This window comes from Typopeltis vanoorti, chromosome 16 (genome assembly GCF_054136105.1).
Source record: "Typopeltis vanoorti isolate ZY-2024b chromosome 16, IOZ_Tvanoo_1.0, whole genome shotgun sequence".
NCBI classification, from domain to species: domain Eukaryota; kingdom Metazoa; phylum Arthropoda; class Arachnida; order Uropygi; family Thelyphonidae; genus Typopeltis; species Typopeltis vanoorti.
The window spans coordinates 118,004,744-118,024,872 of NC_143564.1; the positions used below are offsets into that span (position 1 = coordinate 118,004,744).

At 37.8% G+C, this 20,129-nt stretch overlaps 1 protein-coding gene across 3 annotated transcripts in view; it reads left to right on the plus strand.

The window, feature by feature from the left end:
• The window catches only part of LOC150098282 (uncharacterized), a 709,319-nt gene that overhangs the window by 610,242 nt on the left and 78,948 nt on the right, over positions 1 to 20,129 (plus strand). The window lies entirely within an intron of this gene.

The window sequence follows — 20,129 nt, forward strand, 5'->3', positions numbered from 1 at the left end:
TTTCTGATTCAAGTCATCCACCCATAATGATAATTTTTCCATTTTTTCACGAAGTTTACCCCTGCTATAACTTACATGTTTTGCATTTAGTAGTGCCATACATTGTTGCACAGATTGTTTTATTCTATCTGCATTTTTTAATAATTGTAGTAACAGTCGATGGAGGTAAGTTCATAATTCTACAGATATTAGCATGTTTCTGCCCATCTTGCATTCTTTGAATCACCTCCATCTTCTTTTCAAGTGTGATTGATTTCTGTGGATTCTTAACACCAAGCTCTGCTAACTTTTCTGCACTTCTATTATCGGACATGATATGTAATTATGTACTTTATCAATTTAAATATGTCATCATCATCATCATCAAATTCCTGCCATGTACCCTCAAGGGGTGTACAGGATATGATAGTACTACATGAAAAAATTACATCATAACTAACTTCCTATCTACAATTTTCCTCCAAATCAGTCTGTTACTTGTCAAGACTCCAACATTATCAGATCTTATATTTCTATCGTCTAAGGCACTTTGTACCGTATCAATCCACCTATATCTTGGTCTTCCTCTGGGTCGTTTTCCTGCCAGCCTGGCAGAGAACACTTGTTTCACTAATCTTTTCTCTCCCATTCTATTTAAGTGACCATACCACCTGAGATTAGCTCTGATAACGCATTCCTGGATGCGATTTAAATATGTAAAAAAATTAAATAGAACAATTAGGTAGATTCAATAGTAAAACTAGGTTTGATACATATACGTCATAGTAGCTTGGTAAACACTCAAACACTATAGTGCTTGCTAGTGTCGTTTCTCAGTCAGACCACACTACAGTACGAAAGCACCACAGGCATCCAACGTTATTGTGAATCGATGTAAATTGAACCATCATAAACCGAGGGCTGCCTGTACTTTCCTTCTAGTCCATGTCAGTTATGTCAGCTCTCTATTAAGTACAGTGGTGATCGCACAATATTGAAAAGCTTCTGCTACTTGCTTGGTTGGTTAGAATTATAGCTGAGGCCACTATATTATGCTTGGTAATTGCATGTGTCCTCTAGCTAGTTGTGATCAAAAGAAAAATCATGCCCTTCCTTATGAGACATTCTGAGTCACCCTCTGTTGTAAAAACCTTAATAAATATTCCTGAAACAGTTTAAACTAGCTTTGATTCTAAGTCTTTTTTAGTCCTCCCTGTGTTGTTAAATTAATAAATATTCCTGAAACAGTTTAAGCCAGCTTTGATTCCAGGTCTTTTTAGCCAAAAGACATATTGCGATGTCCTTGCAACTCAGACTGGGGATCACAAATATCAGTTGTGATATTTAAAAAAAAAAAAAAAAAAAAGAATATGAGCAGATATTAAAAATTGAATACTTATTAACCATTATATATTAAGAATGAAGATATTATAAAAGAAAGAACTGGAAATTTTTAGTATTAAAAAATGCATAAGAACAGCTGCTCTGAGTTGGTATATTACTTAAGCAGAATGAGATATTATTATTATTATTATTATTATTATTATCCAGGCCTCTATGGAGTCAAAAGACTCATCGTGGGAGGTCGTTTTTAGGAAGCACAGTTTATCATACCATTCCTTGAACCCATTGACCGTTCCTGCTCCAACCACTCTCTCAGACAATGCATTCCACGGTTCAACCACCCTCCACTCCACTCCTCACCCTCTTACGCACAGCCTCCTTTCGTAACTTCTATGGATGGCCCCTTGTCATCGCTCTTTCCCGCCGTTCCACCAAGTGAAAGAATTCTCCAATGTCTACCCTGTAACTGCCTCTCGACAGTTTAAAATTCTCGATCATATCACCTTTCCTTCTTCTATCCACCAAACTCTGCAGTCCACATTCCCTCAGTCAATCCTCATAACTCATATTGTACAGTCCTGAAACCATCTTTGTTATCTGTCTCTGTACCCTTTCCACAGTCAATTTATCTTCTTCAAATCCTGGGGGACCAACTCTGAGAACAATAGTCTAAGTGTGGTCTGATCAGGGTCTTATACAACGGAATGATAACTCTTTTATCTCTGCAGGTCAACGTCCTTCTCATTATTGCAGCAATCCTCTGTGTTACCTTCACCACCTTTCCAATATGTCCCTTGAATTTCAGGTTTCTATCAATCGTCACCCTCAGATCTCATGTCTCCCCTACCTCCTACAGTACAACTCCTCTCATCGATGGATCCCAAACCTCAAGACTTTACATTTTGCTGCATTGAACCGACACACCCCCATTCATTTGCCCATCTGTCTAGTTTATTCAAATCTTCTTGCAGGACTACCACATCTGCACTAATACTGGTAACACTTCCCAGCTTCACATCATCCGCAAACAACTGAGTGTCCCCTTGTAATCCATTGACAATATCATTGATATAAATGTTGAACAATACAGATTCTTGTACTGAGCCCTGTGGAACCCCACTTGTAGCCTTCTGCTTCCTTGATAGTGCCCCACCATACACAACTCTCTGATACCTATCAGTCAGCCAATCTTGAAACCATTTGACTAACCTGACATTTAAACCCATTTGCTGCAACTTAAATTTCAGTATCATGTGGCACCCTGGCAAACGGCTTTGCAAAATCCAAAAAAATGGTAGTATATGCCTTTCCTTCATCAACTGCTCTTGTCATTTTATTATAAAAGGCAACCATATTACTAAAACAAGAGCGCCCCTTAACAAATCCATGTTGATTCTCACAGATAACATTACCCTCATCTGCCAAATGCTGTATATAGTCACTCACTAATTTCTCCAAGACCTTAACAACTACTGATGACACACAAACAGGCCTATAATTAGACACTTTCAGTCTACTATTGCTCTTATGCAGCAGCACTATCTTACCTTCTTTCCATTCCCTGGGTACCTTTCCCGCAGCCAGACTTTTATTGAAAAGCCAGGTCAACGGAGCCGTCAGTTCTTTAGCACATTCACTCAAAACCCGTGGTGAAATACTATCCAGTCCAACAGCTTTACTGGTATGAAGATTACTCAGTATTTCGAAACACACTCTCCTATTGCACCTCTAAACCCTGAACGAACCCTCTGGGTTCGTTCAAGGTTTAGAGGTGCAATATATATATATATATATGGGTATGCGGTTAGAAGTAATTCAAAAGCTTAAAATGTGATAGCAAATAAAAACCAGCGATTTGACAAATAATTGGCTAATTTGGAAGAAAGTTATTCATGGTGGTATTATAAATCAAATCATAACAATATTTGGTATATTGTTTGAGGTTATATACTGCCAGTGACTGATGCTATATTTAAATATATATAATTTTCATCTGTCACTTATTCCCTTATGCCACTTTAGCTAATAATAAAGTATTGCAGCATTATTATTATTTAAAAAAACTGAGAAGCTCAAAAGAACTTGGAGTTTCTAAGTCATATTTCAGATTTTAGGCTTTGTACCTGCTGTGACATGTTCTGTGATGACTGTAGCTGAAAAATGTGAGGTTCTGTAAATGAAAATATCACAAGAGAGTACACTGATTTATGATTTAAAAACAAATATATAAATAAATAAATACATGTTTCTCCTATAAATGGTAACTTCTTTGCAATGGACATGAAATCTTTCTTGTTTGAAGTAGTTTGGTTGATGCAGAAAAGCCTGACAAAATTCTTGAAGATTCATATTTGAAGGCAGTGTTGCAATAGGATCATCTTTTTTTGCTTTGATATGTGGTCTGTACTGAGGGAATGATATGCGAGTTGTGATTTTCTTTGTTGCTGAATTAAGATACACTATGTACGTTCTACTCTTTCCAATTCTGGAATAGCCAGTTTATCAATAATTTAAACTGAATGAATGGCTAAGAGCATAGAAGATAATAGTGCAGTATAATTAAGTTTACATTTTTTTAATTCCTTCAACATTATTATTCTTATTACATGACACCTCCAAGAACTCATCATGGGAGGGTGCCATGCTCCAGTACATACAGTTCACCATCTCCTGCTTAATTCTTCAACTACAGTAATGCTGTTACCATCGACACACAATGATATCTACTCACTGTCACCAGTATTTTTATCTGTAAATTGTGTATGTTCTCTTAGCCAATTTCTCTGTATATGGTGGAATGAAAAACTTGAGTTTCCATGAGGAAAATCCGTGCTAACTATGTATGAAATTGGCTAACTCACCTTCATTTGAAAAAGCCCACATTCTTCCATATTAAACTGTTATTATCAGGTCTCCAGTATAGGATATTTATAGAAAAAAAAAAGTATTGTGAAGGGAATATAAAGAAAAAGGTGATCAATAAGTTTTAAAAGAGGTAAACCGTGAGTAGACATATCGGTACACAATAAATAATGGAAAAAACTCACGTAGAAAGATTATTTATTAGTATAATTTTCGCCTGTGTGTCACAGGCATCTTCAGTACATTAAGCTCAAAATTAAACACTAACTGACAATTCCAAAAAGTGCCACCTAAGTAGCTGGTGTAAGATAACTAAAAAGGTCAATAACTTTCCTAAAAAAAAAAAAAAAAAAAACACTTAAACAGATCCGATGGCTTATGTCTTTATGGGAGATAATACTTTACAAATCAGCTAATCTTTCCTAACTTTTTATTGTATTAATTTTTTTTTTTTTTTTTAGGAAAGTTATTGACCTTTTTAGTTATCTTACACCAGCTACTTAGGTGGCGGTTTTTGGAATTGTCAGTTAGTGTTTAATCTTGAGCTTAATGTACTGAAGATGCCTGTGACACAGGCGAAAATTATGCTAATAAATAATCTTTCTACGTGACTTTTTTCCGTTATTTATTGTGTACCAAAAGGTGATCAGTATGGAAAGGAATACTGAGTCAGATTGTGAAAGAAAATTAATTAAGCAGGCTAAAAGAAATCCTAAAAAGTTTTGCTGTATAGTGAGTAAGAGGAAGAATAATTATGGAAGGGTAAATTTAATTAATGCTGATGGTAGGAAATAACAGAAACAGAAGAAATAGTGGAGTTAACACAAGATTACTCTGAAAGGGTGTGTCATCCAAGTGGTGATATTGCAGTTGATGTAACAGAGACTGATATGAGAACTGGTGATGAACTGGACATACAATTTCACATTGATAAAAATATCAGTGTTGAATACAGAAGTAAAACTGGATAGCAGGTCAGCCTCTGTGTTGTGAGAATTTGCAAGAGAACTGACAGTACCCCGACCAAGCTGTGTAATCTAGATTTCAGCTCTAGCAATATTCCAAGGGAGTGGAAAAAGACTAAGATAGTTCCATTACATAAAGACAGATATAGCAAATTATGGACCAGTTAGTTTCTCATGAGCATTGGTTAAAGGTAAAATCCAGTAATGAGTGGATGAGAATAGGATGCTGTATAAGTATTATTTCTGGAAAGTTTCCATGTTACCTCTAAAATTGATATTAATATTTATGGCTATTTTGCCTATTTTTCTTGAGGAGCACCTCTTGTATTATGTCATTGGCTTTTTACTCCAATTTACTTAAAACATTAATGGTATTTTAAAGACGTAAATTAAACAAGAAATGTGAAAAGAATAATTTTTTGACATACCTTCGCAGAATCCTTGAGACTATATTTTTATAGAGCAACATTGGAAATACATTGATAGATATTATATAACTGAAATTTTTAGACCTTTTTAGAAGTGCACACACTTTGGAGCTTGTGGGCAAATGTGACACTTAGTCAAAATGGCTCACACCTCATAACAACCACTTTTAATCTTTATTTATTATATTTAAGTTAAGGGATATTACATCCCATATTGTTTCTTAGCCGAATATAGAAACTATAGAAAGTTCGGTGATTCCAAGCGTAAGCAAATACCTGGATAGTGCAACACCTGGACCATTTGGTAGTGCAAACTGAGGCAACTCATAGTAAGGGTGGAGCAAGCTCTGATCACTATTCTTGGTATTTACCCATAATGTGAACTTAGCTCCTAGGAGCTGTATTACTGTTCTACATTATGAGAGAAGATCCGGTTTCAACCTTTATTGAGGTTTCATCAGTGAGTAGATAGACCTAGTTAATACCAAGTTTGTAGCGAACAGAACTTACATCCCTTCTATGAGAATTGCAAAGAAGATGTCCTAATAAATTACTAATTATATGAAGAGCCAAAGGCTTCATTTCGACGACATGAACTTTTTTAAGTTAAGGGATATTACATCCCATATTGTTTCACAGCTGAATAAGAAACTCAAAGAGTTTCATGCCGAATATAGAAACTATATAAAGTTCGGTGATTCCAAGCGTAAGCAAATACCTGGATAGTGCAACACCTCACCCATTTGGTAGTTCCAACTGAGGCAACTCATAGTAAGGGTGGAGCAAGCTGCGATCGCTATTCTTCGTATTTACCCATAATGTGAACTTAGCTCCTAGAAGCTGTATTACTGTTCTACATTATGAGAGAAGGTCACTACCCAGACTGGTTTCAACCTTTTGTATAGGTGAAGTGGGCTCTAAAAGTAAAACGATCCTGAAAGATCGCCCAACTCATCGTTGTTCCACTCAGTGACAGGCTCACCCTATCACCGAGAAGAACTTCTCAGCATTGGCTCTGCCCACTGGCAGGCTCACCCCACCACCAAGCAATGCCATAATCTCAGCGGTGGCCCCACTCAGAGACAGGCAAAAACCTACCTCCAAGTGGAGCCTCTCAAAGCCAGATCCGCCCCGCACCGGTTTCCACCCTCAATGGGGTCTTATCAGTGAGAAGGTAGACCTAGTTAATACCAAGTTTGTAGCGAACAGAACTTACATCCCTTCTATGAGAATTGCCAAGAAGGTGTCCTAATAAATTACTAATTAAATGAAGTGCCAAAGGCTGCAATTTGGCAACATGAACTTATTTAAGTTAAGGGATATTACATCCCATATTATTTCTTAGCCGAATAAGAAACTCAAAGAGTTTCATGCCGAATATAGAAACTATATAAAGTTCAGCGATTCCAAGCATAAGCAAATACCTGGATTGTGCAACACCTGACCCATTTTCTAGTGCAAACTGAGGCAACTCATAGTAAGGGTGAAGCAAGCTCCGATCACTATTCTTGGTATTTACCCATAATGTGAACATAGCTCCTAGGAGCTGTATTACTGTTCTACATTATGAGAGAAGGTCACTATCCAGACTGGTTTCACCCTTTATCGAAGTCTCATCATTGAGTAGGTTGACCTAGTTAATATCAAGTTTGTTGCAAACAGACCTTACATCCCTTCTATGAGAATTGCAAAGAAGGTGTTCTAATAAATTACTAATTATATGAAGAGCCAAAGGCTTCAATTTGGCAATATGAACTTATTTAAGTTAAGGGTTATTACATCCCATATTGTTTCTTAGCCGAATAAGAAACTCAAAGAGTTCCATGCCGAATATAGTTTCTGTTGAACTTATTTAAGTTAAGGGATATTACATCCTATATTGTTTCTTAGCCGAATAAGAAACTCAAAGAGTTCCATGCCGAATATATTTTCTATATTCGGCATGAAACTCTTTGAGTTTCTTATTCGGCTAAGAAATAATATGGATGTAATATCCCTTAACTTAAATAAGTTCATGTCGCCAAATTGAAGCCTTTGGCTCTTCATATAATTAGTAATTAATTTATTATATTTTATAAAATTACTATATTGCCGGCCTGGCTGGCTGAGTGGTTAGCGTATCTGCTCTCCAGCTAAAAGGCCGCGGGTTCGATTCCCGCCATGGGCATGGATGTTTGTGAAAAAAAACTAGTGGTTGTGGTGGACAGTGATGGCATTGGTGTAGTTGATGGATGGTGGAGACAGATATGTAGAGTAGGTGCCCTCCCTCGATGAGTTTCTGGACCCCTTGGAGGTGTCATGTAATAATAATGTATATTTTGGCTTCTAAATGATTCCACGTATGGAAAACTTATTGTTAAGCTTGAAGAAGGCTGCAGAATTACTGATATTGCCAGAGAGTTTGCAATCTCATAGTGTTGTATCCAGGCTTTGGACAGTGTGTCAAACCTGTGGAACATGTTCCAGACATTTGCTAAGAGGTCACTGTTACTTTACAATGGTACATGAAGATAGATTTTTAGTCATAACATCAAAATGTAATCAACACACTATGGCAGGTCAGCTTGCAAGTCGGCTCCATTCAAGCACAGGTACATGGATATCGTGACAAACTGTGGCAACAAGTCTGCAACAAATATACCAAACTCCAAAAGGCCTGGAGTCGTGTGGTGATGTTTTTATCCACACAGTTACAGCTGTAGCCTTATGACATGATGCATTGTCTTGTTGAAAGAAACAGTGTTCAGTTTCTTAGAAATGCCACAAAGTAGAAGAATTGCATTGTTCAGAATGTCCAGATACCTCTCGGAGTTCAATGTTCATGGCACCACAAATAGAAGTCTGAGGCAAACCAGGAAAAGCAGGACCATACCATCACACTGCCACCTCCAAATTTCATAGTTGGGGTTATGCACTCTGGAAAGAGACATTCACCAGTCATCCATCACACCCACACTCGTCTTATCTGCTCAGCAGAGAGTGTAGCTTGAGTCGCTTCATAACACAGTTTTCCAATCTTCTGCATCCCAAGGTGCACACTCTTTGCACCACTGAAGACAATTCTGCATATTGATTCAGGTAATGTGAAATTTGCTTATTACAGTCCTACTATGGAAACCCATGCTGTGAGCCTCGTTTCTGAATGTTTTTGTGCATATTCATGTTTCCAGTTGATGCCTGGAACTCTGCATTCAATGTGTCCACTGAATGTCGGTTTTTACATATTATTCTTCATATCACCCTACGATCACATTCAGTGAGTGTGGTGGGTAGCACTTGTAGTTAGCTCCCTGTGCTGAACATACAGACCTGCAACATAGTATCCTATCACAATGCCTCTTTCAATCTCTCTGAGTTCCTTTCTCACAGCTTTTTCACCTGGACACAGTTGCACTGACTTGAAAGCATCATATTTTTCCAATTTATACCAGCTACAAACACATGATCATTACATTTCACAATGCACCTTGCCCTTCTCTTCTGCTCCTTCTCCTCTTCTTCTATTAACTTTTTTAAGTTGGCCCATAGGAATGTCTGCTAACTTCTTTCAAGTTAACCCATAGGAGTGTCTGTTAACTTTTTTCAAGTCTTGGTTTGTTTCCGTTCGAAGAACCGAAACAAATTGAGAATATAACTCAAAGTTGCTTCACTTATTTGGGCAACCTTGCCGCTTTATTGGGACACTGGATATAGATGCCACATGTGTAGTGAGTTGCTGTCAGTCAGTGTCGGGATACAGAGTAGAGAGAATGTGCGTATTTCGACAGTAGCACTTGTAAAAATTCTACTTATAGTGACTGCTACGTAGTATGCTTTTGATAAAAACAGGTCTGTGTTAATTTTTTTTAGTAAAAAGCATAACAAACAGTGTAGCAATTTAATTTTTTTTGTTTTGTTTTGTTTTTATGAGGCCCCTGTCAAGATGCCAAGGAAAGATCTAACAATAGAAGATAAAATCACCTTCATCCTGATTTATGCTCACGTGTAGACCTACACTTTTTACTATGTAGGCATTCGGAACCGAAATCTTACGGAATAGGTTGGTTACTCCTTATTCCTGAAGGTATCCTATGTCTGTAGAAGCGTGTGTTCACAGGGCCAATTTGCCTGCTTGCGGGAGGAAAAACCCCAGATAAACTGAGGAGAAAAACCCTGCGCTTTATGCCCAAGACCGGCTAACTTGGCTATGTCTGAGAAAGATCCTAAGCTCCTCATGTCAGCGACGGGAATCGAATGCAGGACACTCCTTTCCCAGGCACATGGTTGCGAAGCGCATAACCACTTGGCTAACCGTACGGACAAAATCACCTTTCTTGATAAAATAAAAAGCCAACTGTCTAACACCAGTCATTGTCAGCTGGCAGAGATAACCAGTGTTCCAAATCTACAATCATGTTTGTGAGCCCAGCAGGACAAACTGCGAGAAGAATGGACATCGTGCAATGGACAACAGGAAAAATCCCAAAAACAGGATCAAGAAGGCAAGGATTTAGATGTTGAGGAGGCTTTCAATCAATGGTTCTCTACTGTAACTGGACAAGGCATTGCGTGTTAATGGTCAAATGTTAAAAAACAAATCAGAAGAGTTAGCTAGAAAGCTGGGCCATGTGAGCTTTTTTAGCTACAGATGGTTATCGCGATGGAAATCCAAACTTGAAATAAAATTTAAGAATGGTGAGAAGGACAGTGCTGAAACTACGAGCGCTGAATAGTGATAATCAACTAATCTATCCATATTGCTGCAGAAGTTTAGTCCTGATGAAATTTATGATGCTGATGAAACAGGTTTGTTTTACTGTGCCACACCAGACGGTTCCCTGTGCTCTATACTTGCAGCGCTGTCGGGTTCAAAAAACACTATGGATCATGTTACCGTGTTGTGCCGCTGTAACATGTCAGGAAGTGACAAACGGAAGCTGTTGGTTACTGCAAAAAGCTCCATGCCCCGATGCTTAAAAGGCTTAGAAAGGGCAGTTTTCCAGTTCTGTATTATTCCAGTAAGAATGCATGAATGACTTCTGTTATTTTTCTGGAATGGCTAATGAGTTGGGATGCAGAATTGCAACAAAATTCAAGAAATATTCTTTTGCTCCTGGACAACTGTGCAGCACACTCTCATTTAGATTGTTTGAAAAACATTGAACTTGAATTTATTTCTGCTATCATGATGTCCCTGGTACAGCCATTGGTAGGAATTTAAAAAAAAAAAAAAAAAAATGAAGATATTGTATCTTGAAACGTTGGTATGCTACATCCTTGAAGTAATTGAAGAATATCTACTGACGTCATCTTCAGCAGCCAAAGAAAGCAGTGCAAAAGTTACCATTTTACAGGCAGTAAAATTGTTGCAGATAGTTGGTAAGAAATAAGCAGCAAAACAATTCAAAACGGATTTGCTCTTTGTGATTTTAAGAATTCAAACCAGGAAATGCCAGATGTTACTTGATAATGAAATCATTTTGGAACTGCAAAATGTCAAACTATAAAGAATTTTTATGCAGTGACAGTAGCCTTCAATGTTACAATGAAAATGAAGATTGTGAGGATGCAGTTACTGAACAAATTGCAACAAAACACCTGAAGATCCAGGAAGACAAGGAGAGAATGACACCTGAACATTAGCGAGTGACTAACCAGGATGCCAAGAAATTTATTACTGAATTATGGCACTACTTTATGCAAGAAGGCAATGAAGGGAGTCCTTTATCTGAATTAGATACCTGTGCTGATTTTGTTCAGTTGCGGTCTAGAAAGGGAACACATCAGGGTACACTTGATAAATGTCTCCAAAATAATTGTTAGGGATAATATGCTTCTTTGATAGATACCTATGTATAATTAACCTCTTTAGGGATACTGACACGTGTGTATGTTTAGTTGTTTTTTTTTTAATGAAAAAGTTAAAAATGTTTTAAAGTAGACAAACTTTCAGTATACCTTTGTTAATCATGTTTTTATTAAAAAAATAAAATCTTGCATAACTGGAGCAGACACTTAATTGAAACAAAGTGTTGGTCTTCTCGATGTATCCCAATTAACTGGAATCTACTGTGTGTGCATATACAGGGTGTTCGGGATAAATTTGACATATTTATAATTAATTATATTTTTCCGTAAGTTACATGTATTAACACACACTTCTCTTCATTTAAAAGTTTGGACCCTTCTTCATTCATATACAAGATGTCAGAAAGGATGGATAGCTGGAACCCACCTGAATCATGGAAGAGAATAACTTGTATCATGATGATTCGTGCCCGCCATCAAAATAAGGATATTACGACTGCTGCCCAATGCTCCCTGAATACAGTAAAAACAATCAGGCATGAACTAGAGACTTGCAATGGTGACTACGAGGATGTAGCAAGAAGAAAGATCCCTAGCAGACGATCTGATTGCGTTCGTACAGCAGAATTCCTCGCAAATCTGCAGGAACAGGTGTTGAAGAACCCTGGCATTGGAATTCGGGCTTTGTTCGTGGAGTTGCTAACTGTAGTCAAGCCCTGGATAACAAGGGTAGCCAATGGTAGGCCGTATGTATGGCAGCAGGATTCGGCCCCTTGCCACACCTCTGGGAAAAGTCAAAAATGGTTGTCTGAAAATTTCTACAACTTCACCAGTCCAAATGTTTGGCCTCCAAACTCCCCAGACCTTAACCCCATGGATTATTTTGTATGGGGCGCAGTTGAAAAAGACACCAATCGCACTTCCAGTAATACAAAAGCCCAGTTAATGGATAAAATTAAAACAGTTTTTGCGGCCCTTCCCAGGGAGACTGTAGCATCAGCTTGTTCGAGGTTCCGAAGCAGAATTGAAGCTGTGATCGATGCTAATGGTGGTTATTTTGAGTAAATCTTGTTGATAGTATTGTAATTAACTCTGCCTGTAATGTTTTTTTGTCAATTCATTAAATTTAATAGATACAAAGAAGATTTTCTTTTTCCTTACGAAACTGTCAAATTTATCCCGAACACCCTGTATACACACACACACGGTGTTTTGTTTTTTTTAGATGGTAGATTTTAGGAGGTAGCCAACTCGGACACTGTACCTGCATAAGGAATAACTACGGATGAACTGTATTTAGTGATGGTAGGTTGTTGTTGTTGGGGGTTTCCTATGAAGAATCTTCTTGATTAAATTCCTTGGATAGCCATTTTTTATTAATGTCTCTGATATATGAGTAATTTCATCACAGAGTTCTTTTTCTTCTGAGGTGATGTTCGTGACTCTATTTTTGAGCATATATATTATGATGAGCTTCTGGGAAATATGGTGAGTTGACCAAATATAATCTAAACAATGAACAAATTATATTATACTGGTGTAAATGATGCCGTGCAACATGTAGAAGGGAAAAAGTATTAGCAGGAGTGGAGAAAATCTTAACAGAAACCAGGGAATGATAATAGCTGACATGATTTGAAATGAAGAAAGCGTCCAGTGTGTGTGTGTTGGTTTGGGGTTGACTGTTAGTTTGATATATCCATCTGCTAGTTTCTTGATTAGGGTATCCAAAAATGGTAGCTGATTATCTTTTTCCAGCTCTAAAGTGAATTGTATTTTTTTGATGAAATGAAAAGAATTTTGAGAGGATGTCTGTTTCCAGCTTTTCCATGAACAGATCTGCACAGGGCGGCGAAAGGGGACTGCCCATAGTAAAGCCATTTAATTGCTCGTATATTGTTTCATTCCATTTAAAATAATTAAATTTAAGGCAACGACAAAAAAAAAGTGAGTCGTATCTTCAGGGAAGAGATTGTATAGGATATTGATAACTTCTTTTACTAACCATACCATTGACTGGAATGTTGGTAAATAAAGATATCACGTCCAAGCTAGCGAGAATGTCTGTCTTTAAGATTGAGATGTTTTTCAATTATTCAATAAAGTGCTTTGAATCCATAGGTACAGTGTCCAAAAAGATCGCAAAACTTTTTAAACCTTTCGACATCAGAGTTGCGATCAAACCGGTCAAGACTGTCCATCACGTTTTAAGATCACCAAAAGACGTTAATTCTTTTTTCAAACATGCTGGAGTGTACAACATCTCATGTGCATGTGGTCTAAACTCTATAGGACAGATGTCGAGAAGCCTCGATATCCGGAAAAAAAAGAACATATAGGAGATGTTAATAACAACAGAACAGACAACTCAGGTCTAGCCCATCATTTCGCGATCACTGACCATACCACTAATTGGGATAGCAGCTCAATGCCTTACCTAGAAGAAGAAGATTTCCGTTGTGGTCTTCCGTTCTGGAGAAAATCTTAATAGAAACCAGGCCATGATAATAGCTAACATATGGAAAACCTTAATAAGATCACTCAGTCTGCCAGAGAGAACGTGCTCTCATAACAGTGACTAACACAACATACTCCATGCATGTAATGTTACACGTTCTGTTTTAATGTTTAATTTATACGATAGCGTTACTCCATTTTCTCTGTACTAGCCACTTTCAGTTTTTTTTTCTCTTACCGTTAAAACCCTGAAGAAGCCGGACAGCCCCTTCAGCGAAACTTGTTGGTAAATATAATCTAAAGAAGGAACAAATTATATTATACTGGTGTAAATGATGCCATGCAACATATAGAAAAGCATTAGCAGAATTGATAGTGAAAGAATCAGAGATGTATCAAGTGTTGATTGGATTAGATGTTAATAAGGCTGTGGGAATAAATGACATATCACCATGTATTTTTAAGGAATGTGCACAAATTAGTTATGCCCCTGACTTGTTTCATTATTTAATGAAAGTCTTGAATTGTGTAAGGTTACTAAGGAGTGGAAAGAAGGCAAAATAGTACCACTCCACAAATATGGAGTGGTACTATTTATAGATTATATAAACTTTCACTACAGTTGTAGTGAAGCTGATATGGAGATTTGATTAGAAATAGAACAGAAGATTGGGTTGATGGACAACATGACATAGTATTCTTTATGATGGTCAGCATGGATTTATAAATGACAGTTCTTGTTTTAGCAATTTACTTGCATTTTATGATACAGTTTCTCTAGCACAAGCATGTTAGATAAACGAAAATCATATACTGGAAGTTTATTTTTCACTTGGTTAGACTATAATAAATTTATAGTCTCGTCAGTGGGAAGCAGACCCAGAAGTAGTGTCACTACTTCTGGGTCTGCCTCCCACTGACGAGACCTCAATAAAGGTCGAAACTGGTCTGGGTAGTGGCCCTTCCCGCAATGCATAGCATTATACATGTCCGCAAAGAGATGTGCTTTGCATGGTGGGAGATACTGAGCCAAAGAGTGATGAGAGCATGGTCCACCTTTGCTACGAGTTGCCAACAGATGTACCACCTTGCCTCAGTCCTGAAGATATTTTCAGGTGCAAACTTTGTTTGCTCACATTTGGATAAAGGATTAAACTAAATTTATGAAAATCTTATGCAGTGATATTCTTGGACTTTGCAAAAGCATCAGATAGATTACCTCATGATAAGTTTGTTGTTTGTAAATGATATATCATGTGGGCTGACTGGGATCTTCAGCTGTTTGGTAATGATGCAGAGTTCAGGAGAATTGTAAGTAGCACAGTTGATGTTAATTCCCTTCAGGAATAATTGAATAGATTTTTGACTTGGACAGAACAGTAGGTTGTAGTTTTAACATTAGTAAGCAAGATTTTGGAGTACACAACTATATACTGTTTTTCATGTTGAGCCCATACACGAGAGGTCAGTTGATCAACCTATAGTATATTAGTACTATGTATGAACAAGAAGCTACTGTCCAAACGGATCTTGGAGAAACTACTAAATATTTCACAATAGGTAAAGGGGTGCGACAGTATTTTATCTCCATACCTGTTTGACTTGTACATTGAATACATTTTAAGAATGGCAGGGCTGAAGAACTCTTCAGTTGGAATTAAAATTGCTGAAAAAAATATTAATAATTTGAGGTATGCAGGTGATACCTTGCAAGCAGAATGCAAAGAAGATTTGGATGAACTTATTATGAAAGTTAAAGAAGAAAGTGCTAAATATGCCTCAAACGTAAGCTCAAAAAGACAAAAGTTATGGCAACATGTGATTTTGAAGTAGATGGGGAGAAAATGGAAGCAGTTAACAATTTTGTGCTCCTAGGATCCCTAATTGATAAAGATGGGTATTGTACTGAAGAAGTTAGAAGAAGATTATTACTTGGAAAGAAAGCAATGACAAATGTAAGCAAGATCTTTAAAGATAAAGATATTAGCCTCACAACAAAAATCAGAATCGTGAAAGCAATGGTATTCCCTCTGGTACTGTATGGATGTGAAAATTTAACCCTGAGAAAGAGTGAAAGAAGGAAGATAGATGCATTTGAATTATGGATTTGGAGACGCTTACTAAGAATACCATGGTGCAAAGTAAACCAATAATTCAGTGATAGACAGCATAAAGCCAGATTTCCCCTCGAAGCTATGATCATCAAGCAAAAATTGTCATACTTGGGACATGTTATGCGAGCAAATGACAGTCTGGAGAAGATGATGATGATGCTTACTAAAGTTGATGGAAGTAGGAGTAGAGGAAGACTAAGAATTAGATGGGTGGATGGAGTTAAAGAAGCAACTGAAATGCACCTGGAAATTCTAAAAGATATGACCAGATCTTAATGGAGAGTGTATGTTCATAGAATAACCAGGAGTCGAAAACGACTCGATGGAACATAACAATGACAACTATACAGGGTGTTCGGGATAAATTTGACATATTTATAATTAATTATATTTTTCCGTAAGTTACATGTATTAACACACACTTCTCTTCATTTAAAAGTTTGGACCCTTCTTCATTCATATACAAGATGTCAGAAAGGATGGATAGCTGGAACCCACCTGAATCATGGAAGAGAATAACTTGTATCATGATGATTCGTGCCCGCCATCAAAATAAGGATATTACGACTGCTGCCCAATGCTCCCTGAATACAGTAAAAACAATCAGGCATGAACTAGAGACTTGCAATGGTGACTACGAGGATGTAGCAAGAAGAAAGATCCCTAGCAGACGATCTGATTGCGTTCGTACAGCAGAATTCCTCGCAAATCTGCAGGAACAGGTGTTGAAGAACCCTGGCATTGGAATTCGGGCTTTGTTCGTGGAGTTGCTAACTGTAGTCAAGCCCTGGATAACAAGGGTAGCCAATGGTAGGCCGTATGTATGGCAGCAGGATTCGGCCCCTTGCCACACCTCTGGGAAAAGTCAAAAATGGTTGTCTGAAAATTTCTACGACTTCACCAGTCCGAATGTTTGGCCTCCAAACTCCCCAGACCTTAACCCCATGGATTATTTTGTATGGGGCGCAGTTGAAAAAGACACCAATCGCACTTCCAGTAATACAAAAGCCCAGTTAATGGATAAAATTAAAACAGTTTTTGCGGCCCTTCCCAGGGAGACTGTAGCATCAGCTTGTTCGAGGTTCCGAAGCAGAATTGAAGCTGTGATCGATGCTAATGGTGGTTATTTTGAGTAAATCTTGTTGATAGTATTGTAATTAACTCTGCCTGTAATGTTTTTTTGTCAATTCATTAAATTTAATAGATACAAAGAAGATTTTCTTTTTCCTTACGAAACTGTCAAATTTATCCCGAACACCCTGTATATGGGTATTGGGTTGGGAAAGGAGGAACTTGTTTACATTTGATTTAAATTACTGTATGTTTTCCTTGGGAAACACAACAGGGGGAAGACTGTTCCAGAATACAGCAGTTGCAGGGATGAAAGAGGAGGAAAAGAAACTTGTTCTGTGTGTTTCAAGGTGCACTGTGAAGGGATACTCAACAGCATCTGAATGTGTTCCATTGAGCTTAGTACTATGTGGGAAAATTGGGGAAATTATTGATGCTATTTCAGGTAAATATTTCCCATGGAAGTATTTGTAGAATACAATTGTGGAAACCAAACATCTGTGCGAAAGTGGGGGGGGGGGGGGTAGTTTTATTATTATTATTATTCTTTGTCACCTTCAGGGAGTCCAAAGACTCATCGAGAGAGGGCACCCACTCTACAACTCTGCTTCCACCACTCACAGTCGACCAACTGACCGCAACTACACCAACGCCATCTACCACTGACCACCACCACTAGTATTTCCACAGACAATCACAAACATCCATGCCCATGGCAGGATTTATACTCACAGCCTCTTGACTGGAAAGCGAACATGCTAACCACTCGGCCAGCCAGGTTGGCCGAGTGGTTAGAGATGGCCGAGTTGGTAAGAGATGGATCATTAATAAGTCTAATTACTCTCCTCTGTATTGAGTCAAGCATTTCGAGGGAGCTTTTAGGAGCACCACCCAATATGTGAGGCAGTATTCAATAGCTGGGCATATTTGTGATTTGTATAAGGCTAACAGTTTTTCATGGGTGAAGTAACATCTTGAGCGAAAGAGAAATCCTAGTTTTTTAGAAGCTGAGGATTCAATCATTGTGATGTGTTTATACCAAGAGAGGATTGATGTCAGGGTAATTCCAAGAAGAGAAATCTCAAATTATCTGGAAATCTGGGTGTTGTCAAAAATAATACCAGAAGAAAATGTTTATTTTTTATGAGAAATAAGAAAGAACTGGTTTAAATTAAGGGGATATTAAATCCCACATTGTTTTAAAACCGAATAAGAAACTCAAAGATTGGAATCAGAGACTTTCATGCCGAATATAGTAAACTATAAAGTATCGGCGATCACTAGCGTGAGCTAATGCAAGTGACCCTAGTACATAGTACAATACCAGACAACTCACAGCAAAGGCGGTAAAGTTCTGATCGTTATTCTTAGGTATTTTCCATAATGTAAAAACACATTTCCTAAGAAATGTATGCTGTTATTACATTATGGTGAGAGGTCACTACCCAGACCGGTTTCAGCCTTTTTTGATTCTTCATCAGTGAGTAGCTAGACCAAATTAATACCAAAGTGTATAGCAAAAAGAACTTATATACTCTGCTATATGAGTTTTCAAACAGGTGCAACCATTGAAAAATTGACGAGGTTTCTGAACTCCATTGGAGGATGGCTTTGAGATTAGAATTGAGGGAGGTGGTGTTTGATGTTCTTGATGTTCTGTAAGTTGAGGTGAGTTGTGTACAGTAAGGTTTATCAAATGAATGGGAGGAGTGCAATGTGCTGTCATCTGCAAAACTGGGTATTGGATTGTAGGTCATCTGAAGTAGGTTATTGATATATAGCAGGAAGAGGGTTGGTGAGAGGACAAAACCTTGTGGAACCACAGCATTAATTGAATGGTGAGAGGATAAGGAACCATCCACCACCACACAGTGTACATCCAGACAGAAAGCTGGCAATCCAACTACAGAAGTCCTGAGGCAGACCAAACGATGGTAGTTTGCTTAGTAAACCTTTGTGCCAGATCCGTAAAATACTTTAGAGATATTAAGTGCAACCTGAGATTAGCCAAATTTCTCCATTTGTCTAGAGATGGGGTGACATATGTGAGCATATCTCCTGTTGATCAGTAGCGACAGAATCCATACTGGCTGTCATTTATTAAGTGAGTGCCTTCAAGGTAGTGTAAGAGTTGGGAATTGATGATTTTTTCCATTGCTTTAGACACAGCTGAGGTGAGCAAGATAGGGTGGCAGCTGGATGATATTACTACACTTTCAAGTGTTGCAATACTTGCACATCATAGTGTTGCTATGATAAGAATACACTGACATGTAGAGATAAGGAGGTAGTTGTGCACTGTATAAAGCACTGGTCAGACCACACTTGGACTTGTTGTGCTCAGATTTGATCACCTGGATTTCATTGTGATGTGGAAACATTGAATAGTATCTAGAGACCAGTGACTAAGACAATATCAGAAAACTCTGGAATGTTGGCTATGGAGAGAGAGAGAGGTTGAAGGAATGTGGATTACAAAGTTTGATAGATAGGAGGAAAAGAGATGATATGATAGAGACATTTAAGTTAGGGAGGGGATTTTATCAGATTAATACTGAGTGGATTATAAAATGAGTAAAAGGAGAGGAAGAACCAGAGGCCATCCCTGGAAGTTATGTAAGAGTGTGGTAAAGAAGGGTGTGAGGAGTACATTTTTTACATGGAGTGGAGAATTATGAGTGAATGAAACTCCTTATGAGAATATGTAGAGAGTGTTAAGGATTTTAAGAATGGAGGGTGGAGTAATAATATACAGTGCTTGTTTTGTAAAACAGTAGGTGCCAGTACGCATCCATTGCTAGCACGAAAACTCAAAATATATATATATTACTCCAGTGCACATGTGCATGTTGGTAAATCAATAAATGAGTATTGCTTTCATAAAACAGTGTGTAATTTTCTGCCTTTCACCCACCAAATGTTATAAATCTGTCATACATTAGCACCGTGGGTGAGTTAAGAATTATATTATCCAAATACCCCAACCCTGTGGACTAGGGCTATAAATGTGGTCTTTTTTCAAGCAATATGAGTCCTCCAATAATAAACAATTCATCTACCATCTAAAATATATAGAAGCCATGACAGGAGAGCAGAAGTGCTGTCCACTAAACTTAGTTGGC